The following is a 16,562-nucleotide window of genomic DNA, read 5'->3' on the forward strand; positions in this document are numbered from 1 at the left end:
TGTCAGATTTCAAATCTGCAAGTCACCAAACCCTTTGAATTCCTGATGAATGTCTTGTAACTCTACAGACATTAATAGGACGTGGCCCAACTTTTCATTGAAGGGTGCCCTCCCCCACCACCACCTTCACTACCCCTACCTCTCATTGGAGAGCTGACTTCTGCTCCTGCAGGGTGGTACACTCTCTTAATCTTCAGATACCTGAGGACTACACAATGTACGCTACTAATACCCTTCATGGCCATGCTACTCTCTGTATCTGCCTCTCCCATTCATATACAGATTGTCACTCTGTTGTGTCTTCTATCTCCTTCCCCTGTTGCTTCACTCGTGCCCACTGGCTCTGGGCTGAGCAGAGCGTCCTCGCAGTGGTCTCAATGTGGGCCTGGAGAGCTGCTTCCATTCCATCCCCACTTACGAGAGGAACCCCCTGAAATTACCTGGCAAAGCTGTGTATGTGTGCACACACCTGAGGAGAGAACCATGGTAGACCCTATGGATTGTCAACCCCCAAACAATTCCCAATTCCCTATCTCTTTGAATTCCTTCACCACAGAGGCTGAAAGGTGACAGCTTTTCAATTTCCCCACTTCCCTTGTTTGTCCAATGAGAAGGAAAACATTCTTTCTTGAATAAAAAGCAAAGCCTCACCAGGAGAAGATCCATGGTCCTTCATTCTTTCCCATTATTCCTGCCTGGGATGTAGATATAAAGCACAGGTATACAGCAGCCGTCTTGCAAACAGGAGGCTACAGGCCTGAAATGAAGGCCTGTATCCTACAGTGGAAAGGAAGAAGGTTGGAAAGAAATTCAGTCTCTGAAGGTACCCTTGAGCCACCATCCCAGCTCTGGACTGCCTACCTCCACACATAGATTTACATTTTATGAACGAAACACACACACACACACACACACACACACTTTTAAAATGAAGGGGTAAAAATATACACAGAAATTGTAAAATTTCCTTCCTGCTCTCTGATAGATTGCCTTGCATATGGCCTCTGGGCAAACCTCCTATTCTGGAGACCTCTGCTACATAACCAACGCATCACTATTAACAGGCATCATTAAACAGCAGTGACAATGAAGAGCTGGGGAAATACCCAGGAAAGTACACTATGATAGGTTGATATTATAAGGTCATTTTTGTTTTATATAAAAAATAAACAAAAAAAAACTGGAAGAGTAAACACATAATGCCAATGATGGTTGCTTTAAACTATGTGTTCATTGTTCTCTGCATCAACCATGTATTAATTTGCAAAAAAAAAAAAAGGGAGAAAGAAATGTTATTTTAAATATCCTAATAGTTCAAGAGAGGCCTGCCCCACCTTCCAAAATTTACTTTTTCCTTCAAGGCCCTTGTTGTGGTGTTAACATGCACACGCATATGATGATAGCCAGGCAGGGGTGGTGGGGAGGACTTGAGATGATGGCTATTTCAGGTGTTCTCCAGTCTGATCTGCGGGGGGGAGGGGGGGAGGGGGAGGAGGGGTAGAGACTGGAGGGGGAAAAATGAGCTCCCTATGGGACATCACCCTCCTACCTACCAGTGCACTTTTCTCATATCTTATTCCACTTATCTCAGAGTTGGCCTAATTCCCATCTCTGTCAAAGAATGATGTGCAGTTAGGCCTTAACTCCATCTAGTCCACTCCTGCCTTTTCAGAGAAGGGGAAGAGCAAGCTCTGAAAAGCTAAGGGTATGTCCAAGGTCACACCAATAGCAGAGGGTAGACCAGAACCCATTCCTCATTAACAACGACCATCACTACCACCCACCTGCCATATAGCATCCTTCCTGCTGGCTGGGTATTGCCCTGGGTGCCATCTATGTAGTCTCTTATCCTGACAAAAACTCTGCAAGGTGGGTGTCCTTACCTCCATTTTAATGCTGAAGACACTAAGGCTCAGACAGATTATATAATTTTCCAAATCTACAAGGAAACAGAACCAAACTTTGAACCCAGCTCTGTCTGTCTTCCAACTCTAGGCTATTGTCACCCCTCCAGGTGACACAAGACAGTGTTTGTCTGGTCTGTTATGGACATGCCCACAAAGCAGTTTCCCACAATTCCTTCCCTATTGGAGCCTCAGGAAATCTATTTCAATGCCAACTTCATCTCCCCTTTGGTGCGGAGAATGCTTCCTGAAAGAGCTGCTCTCTCAGCAGCTGGTGATATTTGATTTGATTAACACTCTGGGACCTATCACCAGACTTAAAGATGATGCCTAATTAATTGCTTACGTTAAAGAGCTGGCACCTCCTGCATTTGGTTCACACTTCTAGCCGCATCATGTTTTCACTTCAGCAATAATATTTATGTGATTAGCAAATAGTCCATTCATACTCTGATGTGGACCTAGTCTGTTTGTGGGACCTCCCAAAGCAGATGTCCTTGACAGGTGTAAAGAAATAGACTTTTTTTTTTTTCACAGCGGGAGACATGGGGAAGATCTTCCGCTTACATTTCCATGAAAAATCAGGCATCAACAAATATTCATTGAGCACTGACCTATTCTGTGTCAGTCATTACATTTCCAAGGCCATGTGGGGGCTGAAAAGGAGTCACATTAGACATAACTTCTTTTTTTTTCCTTGCCCTTTTTTGGTCTAGGATCTAGATTAGCGGTTCTCAACCTGTGGGTCGCGACCTGTTTGGCGGTCGAACGACCCTTTCACAGGGGTCGCCTAAGACCATCCTGCATATCAGATATTTACATTACCATTCATAACAGTAGCAACATTACAGTTATGAAGTAGCAACGAAAATAATTTTGTGGTTGGGTCACAACATGTGGAATTATATTTAAAGGGCCAGGAATTTAGAATGAAGTTTCCACAACAAAGCCCAGGCCATCTTTTACTCACCTCCTAGATCCAAGAACCTCTTGCTCATAATCAAGGAAGAGTCTGAGACTCGTCTCCGGCAAATTTCTTTTCCTTCCGGGCCCAAAGCAGAGGCTGGAAGCAAGAACACCAGAAGCATAAATCATTGCAAATCAGTGCTGATGGTGCATTAAATACTGGTGCTGTGCTTTTTCCCTTGCCACTCTGTATTGAGCACACACTATGCGCCAGACCCTTTATCTCCATTCTCATTTAATTCTCACCACAACCTAGGAAGTAGGCTTCATTGTCCACCCGTTTTACAGAGTGAGAACCGGATCCAGGTTAAGCAACAACAACCCCCAGGCCATACAACAAATAAAGGAAGGCTCTGTCTCACGTTTCATGAGAATTTTAAATTCAATTTAGTTCCACGACTAGGTATGGAGGCTTTATTACATACCAGGCACCGTAATACCTGCCAGCCTAGGGGGTATAAATCCATGGTAGGTGCTGGGAGGACACAAGACTGAACGCTTCCGGGTTCACACCCAGCAGCTGACACTAACTTCACTGGCAACACAAGGCTGATAATGGGTTTTGATAATGGGCTATAAGGAATGTGTGAATTGATAAAGGCACAAGAGGATGGAGAAAATAAAAATAACAGAGAGGTCTGGAAAGGTGCCGGGGAATAGGTGAAATCTGAAGTACGCCTTGGAAAACAGAGACGACATGAAAAGGTCTGAACTTTTTTTACTCAAAACACTTCTGATCCCAAATGTGTGGTGCCCGCCCCCCTCCACCCCCACCACCACCACCACCACCAATTCTCTGACATCAGCTGAGTGTCCTACAACTCAGTTTAATTTTGGAACTCTACCTGGAGGTGGAGTCAGATCCCACAAGTTAAGGGCTCCATTCTACAAGACTGCCCCCACTTCGGTGCCAGTTGAACGTTGTGGATCCTTTGTTACTGCTCTGGTGGCACCTGCTGGGCACAGAGGACTCGTTCTAACACCCTCGCACTGTGCTGGATACTCTCACCTCCCTGAGGTGGCTCGGATTCTCTGTACCTTAGACACCACTCAGCCATTTCTGTTCCAGGGCTTTGTAGTCTGCTTGGACAGAAGGGGGAAGTGATGACAACCCACGCCAGCTGGGGTTTCTGTGTCCACCACCTTTCCCTCTGGGAAACAAGGCAAAGAGCCTCCTTCTTAGAGCAGAGAGAGGCCACCAGGTTCTAAAAATGAGTCCCCGCTGCTTTCCCTCTACCCCCTCACCTTCCCTTTGCTCCTCCTCAACCTCCCACTAACAACTAAGAGCTCTTTCCTCCCCAAGGTCATGCCCTCTCTCCACTCCCCGCCAGCACTTCTGGAAAACTTCATGTTCTAACTGAGGCTAGAAGCCTTCTTCAATTCTCCTTATAGTTTCTATGCCAAATGCCTAGAGGGTCTTGACATTTGATGATCAAAAGCCCATTTTTCCTGTTCTCTCATCTTCCCCAGACACAATAAAAGATGCCTGAATGGGGTTGGGGGAGAGGCAGAGCAACAGGAGCTGCCAGAGTGGGAAAATCAGCTAATCTATATATATAAAACCCTAATATGCAAATAGAACGGTGGAAAAACCAAACAATTGAACAACTGGTGGCACTGACATGCACTGACCACCAGGGGGCACATGCGGAATATGGCAGGTGTTGGCAGCAGGTGGCAGAGCGCGGAACAGGGCAGCAGGATGGTGGAACAGATGAGCGGAGGCTCCAGATCAAGGTGTGGTGCCGGTCGCTGTCATCAGGGCGAGCCTCTGGTGGTTACTGAAAATTCTTTGCTCCCGCGCTCTGTGATTCCACCTGCTCGCACCCACTGCCACCGCTGGAGCCACTCTAGCCCTGATTGCTTGGTGCTATCAGCAGGTGTGAGCGACAGCTGCTGACCCGATTGCCCCTGAGGGCTTCTCCACCTCCCCCTGCTCCTGAAGGGCAATCAGGGCAGCAGCCACTGCTTGCACCTGCTGCTGGCACCAGTCCCAATCACTCCGAGCCATAAGCTGGTGCAAGCGGGGCCGGCACCATCAGCGCATGGGAGTAACGTTGGCAGGAATGGTGCTGCCAGCAGATGGGATCAGGGGCCGCAGTGGGAGGGGCTGGGCAGGGGCACAGAGGATGGGCCAAGACCCGCCCATGGGCCCACTGCAGCCTAGCAGCCCACAGTTCCTTTCAAGGTGCAGGAATTTGTGCACTGGGCCCCTAGTATATTAAAAACATCATTCTGCCAGTGTTCTCACCACCCCTTTAAATTTGGTTCCTCCCTTGAGCAAAAAGGGAAAAATTCACTTCGCACCCTCCTTCATATTAAGAACTCTTTCCTGTTCTTGTGTCTCAGAAGAATTTCAGTTTCAGGTGACCTGCTCTAGACTGGGCTGAAGGTTGAATTCCAAGGTGACCCTAATACCTACAGATGATGAGTCTCATATCTTGAAAGCTGCCTCAGTCAGAACTAACTGCTGACTCTTGGAGATTTTCTCAGAAATTCAGTAAATAGACCCTGGCCAATATGGCTCAGTTGGTTGGACTGTTGTTCTATGCATCTGAAGGGTCATTGGTTTGATTTCTGGTCAGGGGACATAGCCAGGTTGTGGGTTTGATCCCCTGTCAGGGTGTGTATGAGAAGCAGCAACTGATCAATGTTTCTCTCTCACACATTTCTCTCTCTCTCTCTCTCTCTCTCTCTCTCTCTTCTTCCTCCTCCTCCTCCTCCTCCTCCTCCTCCTCCTCCTCCTTCTTCTTCTTTTTCTTCTCCCTCTCTCAAATCAATAAAAACTTATCCTTGGGTTAGGATTTTTAAAAAAAAGAAAGAAATTCAGCAGACAGTATCCCAAGTGGCTAATCACCAAAGCGTGCAATAGTGTAGAAATATAACAGTTATATTTCTAACATATTACAAGTATTTGTATGGCTGGTGTGCCTACTGTGCACCCTTTGGAAATTTTTAACACAAGATCCTTATGTTGAGGCTATGTCCGTCATGAGCTTCACATGCCAGTAGTCACCACTGGGAACTAGATATTTCTCGTATGGCTACCTGTCCATGCACAGCTTGTGTCTTACCCTGTTCGTTCACTGAGACTTCTGCTCCTTCTCTCCTGCCTTTCGTTAGACGTGGGGTCCTTTCTTTAGTTTCAGTTACCCTCTCTGTTTCATAGGACAATCTTCTGCATGAACTACAGGCCCTGAAATAGAAATAACTTGTCAGTTAAAAAACACCATCAAAGCAAAAAAAAAAAAAAAAAAATGCAGATGTTTGAGAAAAATAACTTGATTCTTTTCTCCACCAATTGCCCACTCCAAATAAGGACTTAGGGAGTGTCGGTTCTAAAACACAGCTGTGTATTATAAAAACTCCTCAGTGCAAGTCGATAGATCCCCATGGGGCCTGCGTCCCACCAGAACCCCACACAGGTAAGGGTCAGAGAAGTCTCTCCTCATTAAGCAGAAGGAAATTTTTCTTGTTGCAAATTAAAATCCTCCCCTGTGGCTGTGAATTTATCAGCAAGCCTGTTCCCAATGGTCACCTTATAAATGATGATTGGGAACAATCAATCATTTCCTTCGGCTACAAAGGCAGTTCAAATTGGTTCAAAATGGCAGACTTCCTGCTGGAATGAACCTTCCCTGAACCAATGATAATATTTCTAGGGAAAAAGTGGAGGGGGGTAGTTGGCTGGGGTGGACCACATGTCCAGGCTCTGAAGGGAAATATTCAGCAGCATGTGGCTTTACCTCCTACACATTCTTACATACGCCCAGAAGGGATATTGGCCTCAAATGTTCTAGTTCAAAATGTACTAGACTTATGGAGTCGATCACTTTATACGGTATATAAATGTCTAATCACTATGTTGTATGCTTGAAATTAATATACTATTGTCAACTGCAATTGAAAAATAATTTTTAAACAGTTTTTGTTCATTTTAAGAAATTTATTTTTTATTTTCATTGAAGATTTTTATTTTTAGAGGAAGAGGAAGGAAGAGGGAGATAGGGAGAGAAACATTAATTGGCTGCATCCTCATGCCCCCTACTGGGGATCAAGCCTGAAACCCAGGCATGTGCCCCGACCAGGAATTGAACTGGCAACCCTTTGCTGCATGGGATGATGCCCAACCAATAGCACCATACCAGCCAGGGTGGTCTTTGTTCATTTTTACCCACCAAAAAAGTTAAACATTATTTAATAAGTTTTTATTATTTAGTGAAAAATAGTACAAACACACAAAATCATTCGGAGAGTATGTGTGTGCCTGACACCATACTCCCTCTGTTCCTCCTTCCCATTGGTGATGGAGGACACTTCCTTTTATTTTAACAATGCAAATTTAGGTCATATGGCAAATAAAATGCTAATTTTATATTAATAATACATCGATTAGGTTTTGCAATTCTGAAAACAATAAATAGCCCAAGCAGTGATCATTTTACACAAGATCCAGGAATATATTGATCTAATTTATGTCTTATCCATCACCTCCATGGCTCTCTTTGTTCTGGGCAAGATGCACAGGCAATTTCTCTCCTAATATCCTCCTCCCAAAATAAAGCGCATGCTTACAAACCATATCCCTCACCTAACCAGATGCCTTCTGCAAAGCACATACAGTCTTTGAAACTCATGTTTAACATTTTTCAAGTCCTCTGAAGACTTCAATAAAACAAGGAGCATTCATACGCGTCAGCCAGGCTGCCCGACTTAAAGTAGCATGAGGCAAAAATCATCCGCGTGTAGAGTTAAACAATAAAATTTTCCAAGTATACACATGCTGTGAGAATCAATAACCTCTTCTCAAACCAGCAAATTGGTTTCAAGTATTCGGTTCACTGGTTACATCCAGCAGCCTGAATAAGAGGCCCCCTCCTGGGTGAAAGGGACGGGGGTAATGAATTCTTGAAAAATGTGTTCTCATCAGAATTCCTGTGCTTCTTACAGAATGGATGATGGTATTTGTCAAGCTCTTTGGAAAGAACCCTGGGTTTAATTTCAGTCAATCCTCTTTGTGTGAATTTTAACAAAAATGCTTCTGCAGAGCATTCTGTACTACCTCATTTCAGGAGAACCATTCATCGCAATTGTTTAGAGAAACGGTATTTTCTGGGTTTTAAACTGACGTTGCAGCCAGATTCTTCTTTTTTTTAAATAAAACTGATCCTCTCTAGGAAGGGTTAGCCGAAGTCACTGGCCCTTCTACCAACCGACGGGCTCTGGGAATACTTGCCAGAAAATCTGGTCATTGTAATAGCAGAATATGCATGTCCTTCACTGTCAGGCAAGTAGCCTGTATTTTCTCTTCCTCCCTTCGGGCCTTTGCATTCCCTGAGTGCCACCCACCCTTCCCTCCAGGAACCAAAGCCTATTGTCACCTCTATAAGCTGACACCACTCCCCTGCTCTCACAAGGCTTCTGCACTAATCCTTCCGACTGTGGAACCTCCTTTCCTTTCTTCTTCTGGGGGTGGAACATTTATGCAGAAACTCTAGCCCCAAATGCAGTCTAGATGAAAGAAAAGACTTCCTCCAGCTGGGCGACTTGAGTCTTCTGCTTAAGGTCACCCAGCTTCAAAAGGCATGCACCGAAGGGAAGGGAAAGGAGCCTGCTCTAGCCAGTCAGATCAACTGGCTTCTGAGCACCTTGTTCCTCTCGTGGTACCCAAGGCTCCCCTCCATTCCCCCTGCCCGGCCCCTGCTCAGCACCGGAATAGCAGACTGAGGACTCGCCTCTCAGAGCACCTCCCTTCACAGAGCTCTGAGGTTGCTAGTCATCGGAGGCCTCTTTCCTGCCATATCCCCAGAGTCCTTCTCAAAGCTCCCAGGGGCTCAGTCGATTTCAGGGCTTAAAATTACTGTCTTAGAGACACCGTGGGTTAAACAGGCATTTGTGGGCTGGCTTAGGAGTCCCACTCACATGATTTCTATTTTCTCTCCTGACAACCTTATATCCCTACTTGTCAAAAGAATTTTAGCATCATTAATAACATTGTTCATAAATAGCCTAGCATCTAAGAGAAACTGTGAGTTAAACACAACTGAATTTTATAAACCCAACTTTGAAAAAGGGTGTGAAAGTTGGAGGCTAATTTTTTTCTTGGGGGGGGGGGGGGTTGGTTGGTTTGCTTTCTTTTTATTTCTTCTACCTTTCCACATGTTTACTCATTGGATAAACACGTCTTAATCTCCTGTTAGATATCCTGTTAGGGGCTTGGACAAAGTCAGAGACCCCTGCCCTGGTGGAGCTCACAGTCTAGTAGAATAAACAGATGAACAAATAAGGAAGAGAGCTAGGAACAAAACCGCTATGATTACAAATGGTAGAAAAGACGACCACACAGTATCCCACTAGGAGTAACGATGTAGTCAGAGAAGCTCAGGAAAGCTGGGGAAAGTGGCAGAAAAGATTGTTGCAGGAGAGAGAATGACATAGGCAAAGGCTCACAGTGGAGGGAACCTGACAAGGCAAGGACAGAAAGGAGGCCCACAGCAGGGGCCTCAGCAGGTGGGGGTGGGGTTGCGATGAGGCTGGACAGATGGGCAACGCTGTAGCTTATAAGGCTGCAAGGGGAAGAGCAAAAGGAAGTCTGGCCTGGAAGGGGTGACAGGATCCACTGGGCTTTTTTATCACTTTAATCACAGCGTGGAGAAACACTGGTGGCAAGAGTGGCTGTCAGGCCTGGCCAGTGTGGCTCAGTGGTTGAATGTCAACTCATGAACCAGGAAGTCATAGTTTGATTCCCGGTCAGGGCACATGCCTGGGTTGCGGGCTTGTTCCCCAGTGGGGGGCATGCAAGAGGCAGCCGATCAATGAATGATTCTTTTTCATCATTGATGTTTCTATCTCCCTCTCCCTCTCCCTCTGAAATCAATAAAAACATATTTTTTAAAAAAGAGTGGCTGTTAGTAGTCCCCTTACAGAGGTCACTGTGGGAGTCCTCTTGAGAAACACTGGCCACTTAGAGTGGATGGAGGCAGACTCAAGGGATTGTCAGGTGGGGAAACAGGCAGGCTTTAGCATTGGGTTGGATATAAGGGCCGAGGTTTAGGGAGCATGGAGGAATGACTCTTAGGTTCCTGTTTTAACTATTTGGTCCTTTGCTTTGTCGTTGACTATTGTCTGTGGTTCCCAGGCACTTACTATTTTTCTCTCTTCATGTTCCTGCTTCATCCTGAAGGAAAAACTACATATCACTTCAAAACTAACGATGCAAAGAGCCTCTCAGCATTATTTCAGCAATCTCCCCAAATCTAATTTCAATATGTAATATTCCCACGTCATTTCTGTTTATAATTTCTAGTATAATTTATTTTATTGAAATGAGAACATAGTGGTAAAAGATTTTTAGTTACAAATATTTAAAGCCAACCTAAACCAACTTTAACATAAAAGAGATTTTATTATAAGAACGTAAGAGTGTCTCATAGAATGAAATGCAGAAATGCTACCAAGACTTAGAAATGGGCTAGAATCCCTTAGGGATTTCTCTCCATTCCCTGTCTGTTCTTCTCTGTAAAATGGCTTCAGTCTTTCATCTTGGAAATGTAGCCTTTGTCAGTCTGCTCCCCACAGACAGCTCTGTAACAGCTCCTGTGTTTAGCCGCTCTGGGTTTAGCCACAAACCCGACCCTCAGTCCCTCGGGGTCTCAATTCCAGACCTCAAGGATGGGAACTTGGCCCTGCTCCGGTCAGGTATTTGACCCTGGACAAGTGAACTCTGGCTGGGGTGAGTGTGAGAGTTCAGGGAAGAAACAGCCAGCAGCAATTCTGAGTTCCCAGAGAAGGGAGAATTGTTATGATCTTGGCAGACACCCCATATGGAGAAGGAGGGAAACAATAGCTCTTTTGCTTCAATAAACATGTGCTAAGCACTAACCACGTTCCAGGGCCCGGCTAGGCTTGTGGATATAATAATAAAAGCATCCAATTCTGCCTTCCAAGAGTATAACATCCAGCACTGCCTGGGAACACCTCTGTATGTGCTCACTTACCTATAGCGCATACCTAAAAACTCACGGTCTATGGCACAGAACCAACATGTAAGATATTCATACTCTGAGGTCGACATTTAGCTCTCCTCTTGGACCATGCCAAGACACTGGCAGACAAAAGGGCAAAGGTCCAAAGTTTTATTCCCAGTCGTTGTCACATGCTAACAAATGAGCAGGACAAAATATATAATGCAGATGACTGGTACTTCCATCTACCGTCCTTCATCCATCTTCAAGGTGAAAAGGTTATCTGTCCATAGATAACTAGAAAACAATGCTCATTTCAGACTGTAACACGTCAATCAAGTGGCGATGTGGGCCCAGGCCACAAGAGTAGTGAGCACAACAGATTCTGAGTCAAAGCCCTGGATTCTGGTCACACTAGTTGTGTGACCTGAGGAAGTCATGGGCCTCTGAGCCTCACCTGTAAAGTGAGGGGAAGTAGTCATTAAAAGAAATAAGAATATGAAGGTATAAAGCAAAGCACCAAGAAGGCAGTCCACACTGAAGTGTCGGTTATGAGCAAAAGTAAGGACGCAGGGACCCATAAGAACTGCTGAGAGGTTGGGAGGCTGAGGTTGGTGTGGTCAGAGATAAGGCTGAAAACTTAGACAGGAGTCTGCTGCTGAGGACTTAGAAGGAACAGAAGGACTAGATAAAAACAGGGCAGGCAGTAAAGACTCCTCCCGGACCTATGGCTTGATTACCAGATGGATAACTTATAAGCTATAACCTTCCAATTTTCCCCAAAGTGCGACACACCTCTCTTTGTAGATTTAGCTGTGCTTAATCTTTCCTTTTCAAATAAAGTGGAAGAAAGCTATCTAGTTCTTAGAAAATGTTTCACCCACAGAAAGAAAAGTTAGTATTATTTCCTCCCACTGCCTTATCTAGCACAATTTCCCTTCTATCCTATGCCTCTCAAACCTTTCTTTTATGTTTCCCTTTTATGATAAGTTTAAAGACAGGATAGCTGCCTCTCTAGAAAGCTTCATCTTCTCTTCAATTTCTCATATTTTTTCCCCTCTACCAGATTTTATTTTTGCATTTTCAGATTTCATTAAATCTCCATTCATTTGCATGAGGATTGCTGTCTATTTAAAATGGCATAGGCATTTTTAGTCTTACATAAACTATAGGCATGCTGAATAGATAGTATTATATCTGAGTTTCCCATTGCTGTCTCAGTATGACCCCAAAGGCAGAACAGGTGCTATTAAGCTACTTTTAATTTAATAAGAAATTAAAACCTTATGGAAAAAAACCCACTTTTTACTTTCAGAAGTTATTCCTCTTTTATTTCAGACAAGCATTTTCAATGGTGGTGATATTGAACCAAGAGGGCAAAAAGTCTTAGATAGCACCATGGTTTATGACTTTCCAAACCTAACCCTATCTGACTACTTAAATTGATATCTGGCATACCTATGGTGTTAAAATTTCATGGTGGGAAGAAGTACTTAAGGGAAAAAAAAGTCTAAAAAGGCGTTTTTAGTGGGGAAATAATAAAATAAAAATGGTTGAGGAAAACAATTTAGAACTAACCAATACTTACACAGCACATTCATTTATACAAGAATTAAATACAGTCTTTCGTTGATCTCCACAAAAACCAGGTGAATTGGGTACGATTAACCTCTTTTCCAGACATGCAAATTGGTGATCAGAGAGGTTACTTTCTAACTGTGTGACTTTAGTGGCAAATGCTCCCCGTCCATCCATGACAGTCCAGCATAGCCATTCCTTTATAGCAGGGTTTCTCAACCTCAGCACCAGGGACGTTTAAGGCAGGGTGATTCTGTTGTGTGTGTGTGTGTTTGGGGGGGTGGGGTGCTGTTCTCTGCATTGTGGGGTGTCGAGCAGCATTCCTGACCACTACCCAGCCGTGCTTCTCCCCAGTTGAGAAACTGAAACTGTCTGCAGACATTGCCAAATGTCCCTGGGGAATGGGGGGGGGGGGGGGGGGCGGGGGGGGGGAGGTCACTCCTGGTTGAGAATCACTGATTTAAAGCCTACCTCTACTGTTTTTAAAGTCATATATAGTGTCACGATAGCTAACAGTGACTAAGCATTTACTATCTACCAGGCACATTCTATGTACCGACTCATTTAAACCTCTCAACAACCCTATGGAGTTAATTCTAGCTTCATGTCCACTTTACACATAAGGAAGCATAGTCCGGAAAGATTGCAGTGAATAAACTGGAAAGCTGGAGATATAGATGCTGTTGCATTTATATCACAAAGAAGTGCTTGGACTATTGGCCCAAATATAACCATTTTGTCCACACAAAATAATTTACATCATGATTATGTCTAGAATGCTGACTTTGCATTTAAACCCACATCTGAGCACTGAACCACCATGCTCTACTGTCTGTCTCAGAACCAAAATGCCCTCAGCTGTTCTCCTAAATTCTGTATCACTTCCCCAGTGTTATCCCATTTTACATACAGATGCCAGTTTCCTGTAGATGTTGCTTTTTAATCTATTGATTCATTTACTCTTAATAAGCACAAAGTGAAATTCTAGTAAAAAGATGTCCAATATAAGAATGTACATGCTAAAAAATGAATGTGTAAAATATAACTATACTAGAGGCCTGGTGCATGAATTCATGCACTGGTAGGGTCCAGCCAGCCCGCCCCAATGGGGGCCGATTGGGAGAGGGGCCCACCATGGCGAGGGGCCTTGGGCCATTTGCGGTCCGGCCCTGCCCCCGATCGGGGGGAGGGGGGGACGCTCAGGGGCGTGGCCAGCCGGTGGGAGGAGCCGTGGCATTCCAGTCATTTTGCCATTTGGTCAATTTGCATATTACCCTTTTATTATATAGGATGCTTAGTATGATCCCATTGTTGTAAAAGGTTATGTATATTGTAGTCATATTCACACACACACACATACAAACTGGAAATGCAGGATTTATCTATGGAAAGTAAGATAATGAACATTTCTAATATTTGCCTTTTTGCTTACCTATATTTTCAACCTTTTCTACAATAAGTTACTTTAAAAAATTGCCCAAATAATGATTTTTTTTTTAAAAGATGATTTGATCAGTTAGCTGAAAAAAGATAGTATTTAAGAAGTAGGGGAGGGAAAGCATTATGTCATACAAGGCCCCTAAATTCAAATTACTTACACACTAACAGATGAGGAATAGCAATGGGTCTCAAAACTCTAATCTATATATATAAAACCCTAACATGCAAATAGACCAAACAGTGGAACAGCCGAACAACTGAACAACCAATCGCTATGACATGTGCTGACCACCAGGGGGCATGCGCGGAACATGGTGGGTGTCAGCTACGGTGGGATGGTGGAGCAGGTGAGCAGGGGCACCAGACCAAGGCAGCATGCCGATCGCTATCATTGGGACAAGCCTCTGGAGGTTACTGAATATTCTTTGCTTCCTTGTGCCCCGGTCCCGCCTAGCGCTTGCACCTGCTGCTGGCGCCAGCCCCGCTCGCACCCGCTGCTGGTGCCTGGTGCTGGCTCTGATTGCTCGGCACTGTCAGCAGGTACAAGCAATGACTGCCAGCCCCAATCGTCTCTGAGGGCTTCTCCACCTCCCTCTGCTCCTGAGAGGTGACTGTAGCAGCAGTTGCCTCTCACCCCTGCTGCTGACACTGGCCCCAATTGCTCTGCATGGGAGCAGAGCTGCTGGCAGATAGGAGACCGGGGGTGAGGTGGGAGGTGTCAGGCAGGAACACGAAGGAAGGGCCAAGACCCGCCCCTGTGCCCACCGCAGCCTTATGGACCAGAGTACCTTTCAAGGTGCACGAATTTGTGCACTGGGCCCCTAGTTCCCTAATAAGACTGAATAATAACCATTTCCAATTTTTTCAAGGATAATTAAATTTAGAGAAATGAAAAAGTCCTTGATTTTACATTCTCCTTAAATCTTGGATACCTGCCTCTGCTTGTAAGATAAAAAAAAAAAAGACAAAATATGAACAAATGAATATCAAATAAATACTTGGGGCAAAATTTAGATACCTGAGTAGCTTAAAGTACTTAAAAATATTTTGTGAGCTCTTCCCATTTGACTACCACATTTTGTCCTAATAATAGATTTTAGTGGCTATGCTTATGGGATAGATTAAAATTGCCATGATCTGAAGAGGGAGGATTTATTTGTGTCCTCCTCCTATATGAAATGGCTGAACAGAAACAAAAAATGTTGTGAGCTAGGCAGTCACGCAATCATCATTCCTGTTTGGATGACAGAGTGAAACATGAGTACTGCATGACTTCCATATACTCTGATGGTTGAATAAGGTTGACCCTGACTCCTCTTTACAGGCTCCCTCGCCTGGCATGCTGTGGGGAGCCCATGATGTTATCAATGGGCTTAATAAGTAATGAGTGAATACAATGAAAAGTGTTAAAAGTGTAAGAAGAATAAGGAAATTATTCAGGAGAATTCAGAGGAGAGATACCAGGCTGAGTTGGTGAATCACACTGGCTAGTTGTTCATTTCCCTTTTTTCTCCTGGGCACACAAAGTGAAACCTTTGACAGCAGGCCTTGCATGTAGGGGTGGAAATAGGATTGATTTACAGCCAAGGGAATGCGAGCAGAAGGCAGGAAAACTCGTTCTAGACCTGACCCATAAAAACTACCAGCTGAGGGGGAGAATGCTGAGGATCTGGAAGTAGGTAGAGACACAAGTTGGAAGAAGCCGGAGTCCTTGAAACAGTGCGAGAGAAAACTGCCAAACTGGGAACGCGACATTAGAATGTTTATGAGCAAGAAAAAATGTATTATGTTCCATTTTTTAGGGAGCTGTTTGCTAGGTCAGTTAGCTACCCTGATACACTTGGTTCAATCTGAAATCATCCAAGTTCTTAGAACCAACCATGACACTAGAAGCTTCGTCAGATAAGCTACTTCATAAAATCCCTGATGAATGCTACCATCAATCTCGTTTGCCCCTAGAGACAACAGCAGCACCTCTATTAGGAAAGAGGTAGGTTTGTGCATAAAACACTTAAGGTCACATGTGAACTAAGACATGTGGAATAAGAAAATTCCCTTGAACCAAGTGTACTTAAAAAGGCCTGTCTCATTTCCAGGTGCCTTTCAATACCCCAAACAAAGGGCATGCCTGTTTTCATCATGGGCAGGAGATAAAAATGAGCATCTGAAAAGATGGCAAGAACAAAAACTTGTCTGTGAAAAAATAGGGACAGTGGTTACTCCACAGACCCAGGGTATTAATCTTGGGTCCTACCCTGTCCCATCCCATGTTATCCAATTTGCAATAAAGGTTATTGAACACCCACTATGTGTGAGTCACTGTGCTTGTCACTGGAGATATACGATTAATGAGGCCGCTGCTGTACTCAGGAAACACCCCCCTCAGGAGACAAGTGTTTACATAATCAATTCTATAGTGTAGAATAGCTAGTTCTAGTCTATTCAAGTAGGGTATAGTGGGAGCACCGAAGAGCAAATGTGGACCTCTACCTGGGATGATTTCACACGGGCAGTGATGCTTAAGTGTCCCAAGTCCACCCTTGAAGTGGCAGCTTCTTTGATTTTTCTCCAGTTATACATAAATGTACATCTTTGAGTGAACACTAGCTAATTATTCACATATAAAAATACCAAAAAAATTGGGGACCCCATTATCATCAAGAATTTCAGCACATACCACCTATTTGTATGTATTGGTAGTCAACATCTG

General features: G+C 44.3%; 1 non-coding gene across 1 annotated transcript; it reads left to right on the forward strand.

Annotated features, from left to right (window-relative positions):
- Nucleotides 1-14,908: 14,908 nt before the first annotated feature.
- LOC139021335 (small nucleolar RNA SNORA29) lies at nt 14,909-15,048 on the forward strand. The gene has a single exon (XR_011473456.1). It is a non-coding gene; the product is annotated as a small nucleolar RNA SNORA29 (small nucleolar RNA).
- The last annotated feature ends 1,514 nt before the right edge of the window (nt 15,049-16,562 follow it).

This window comes from Myotis yumanensis, unplaced genomic scaffold (genome assembly GCF_028538775.1).
Source record: "Myotis yumanensis isolate MYYU_CA2020_CCGP unplaced genomic scaffold, mMyoYum1.0.hap1 SCAF_12, whole genome shotgun sequence".
Lineage (NCBI taxonomy): Eukaryota > Metazoa > Chordata > Mammalia > Chiroptera > Vespertilionidae > Myotis > Myotis yumanensis.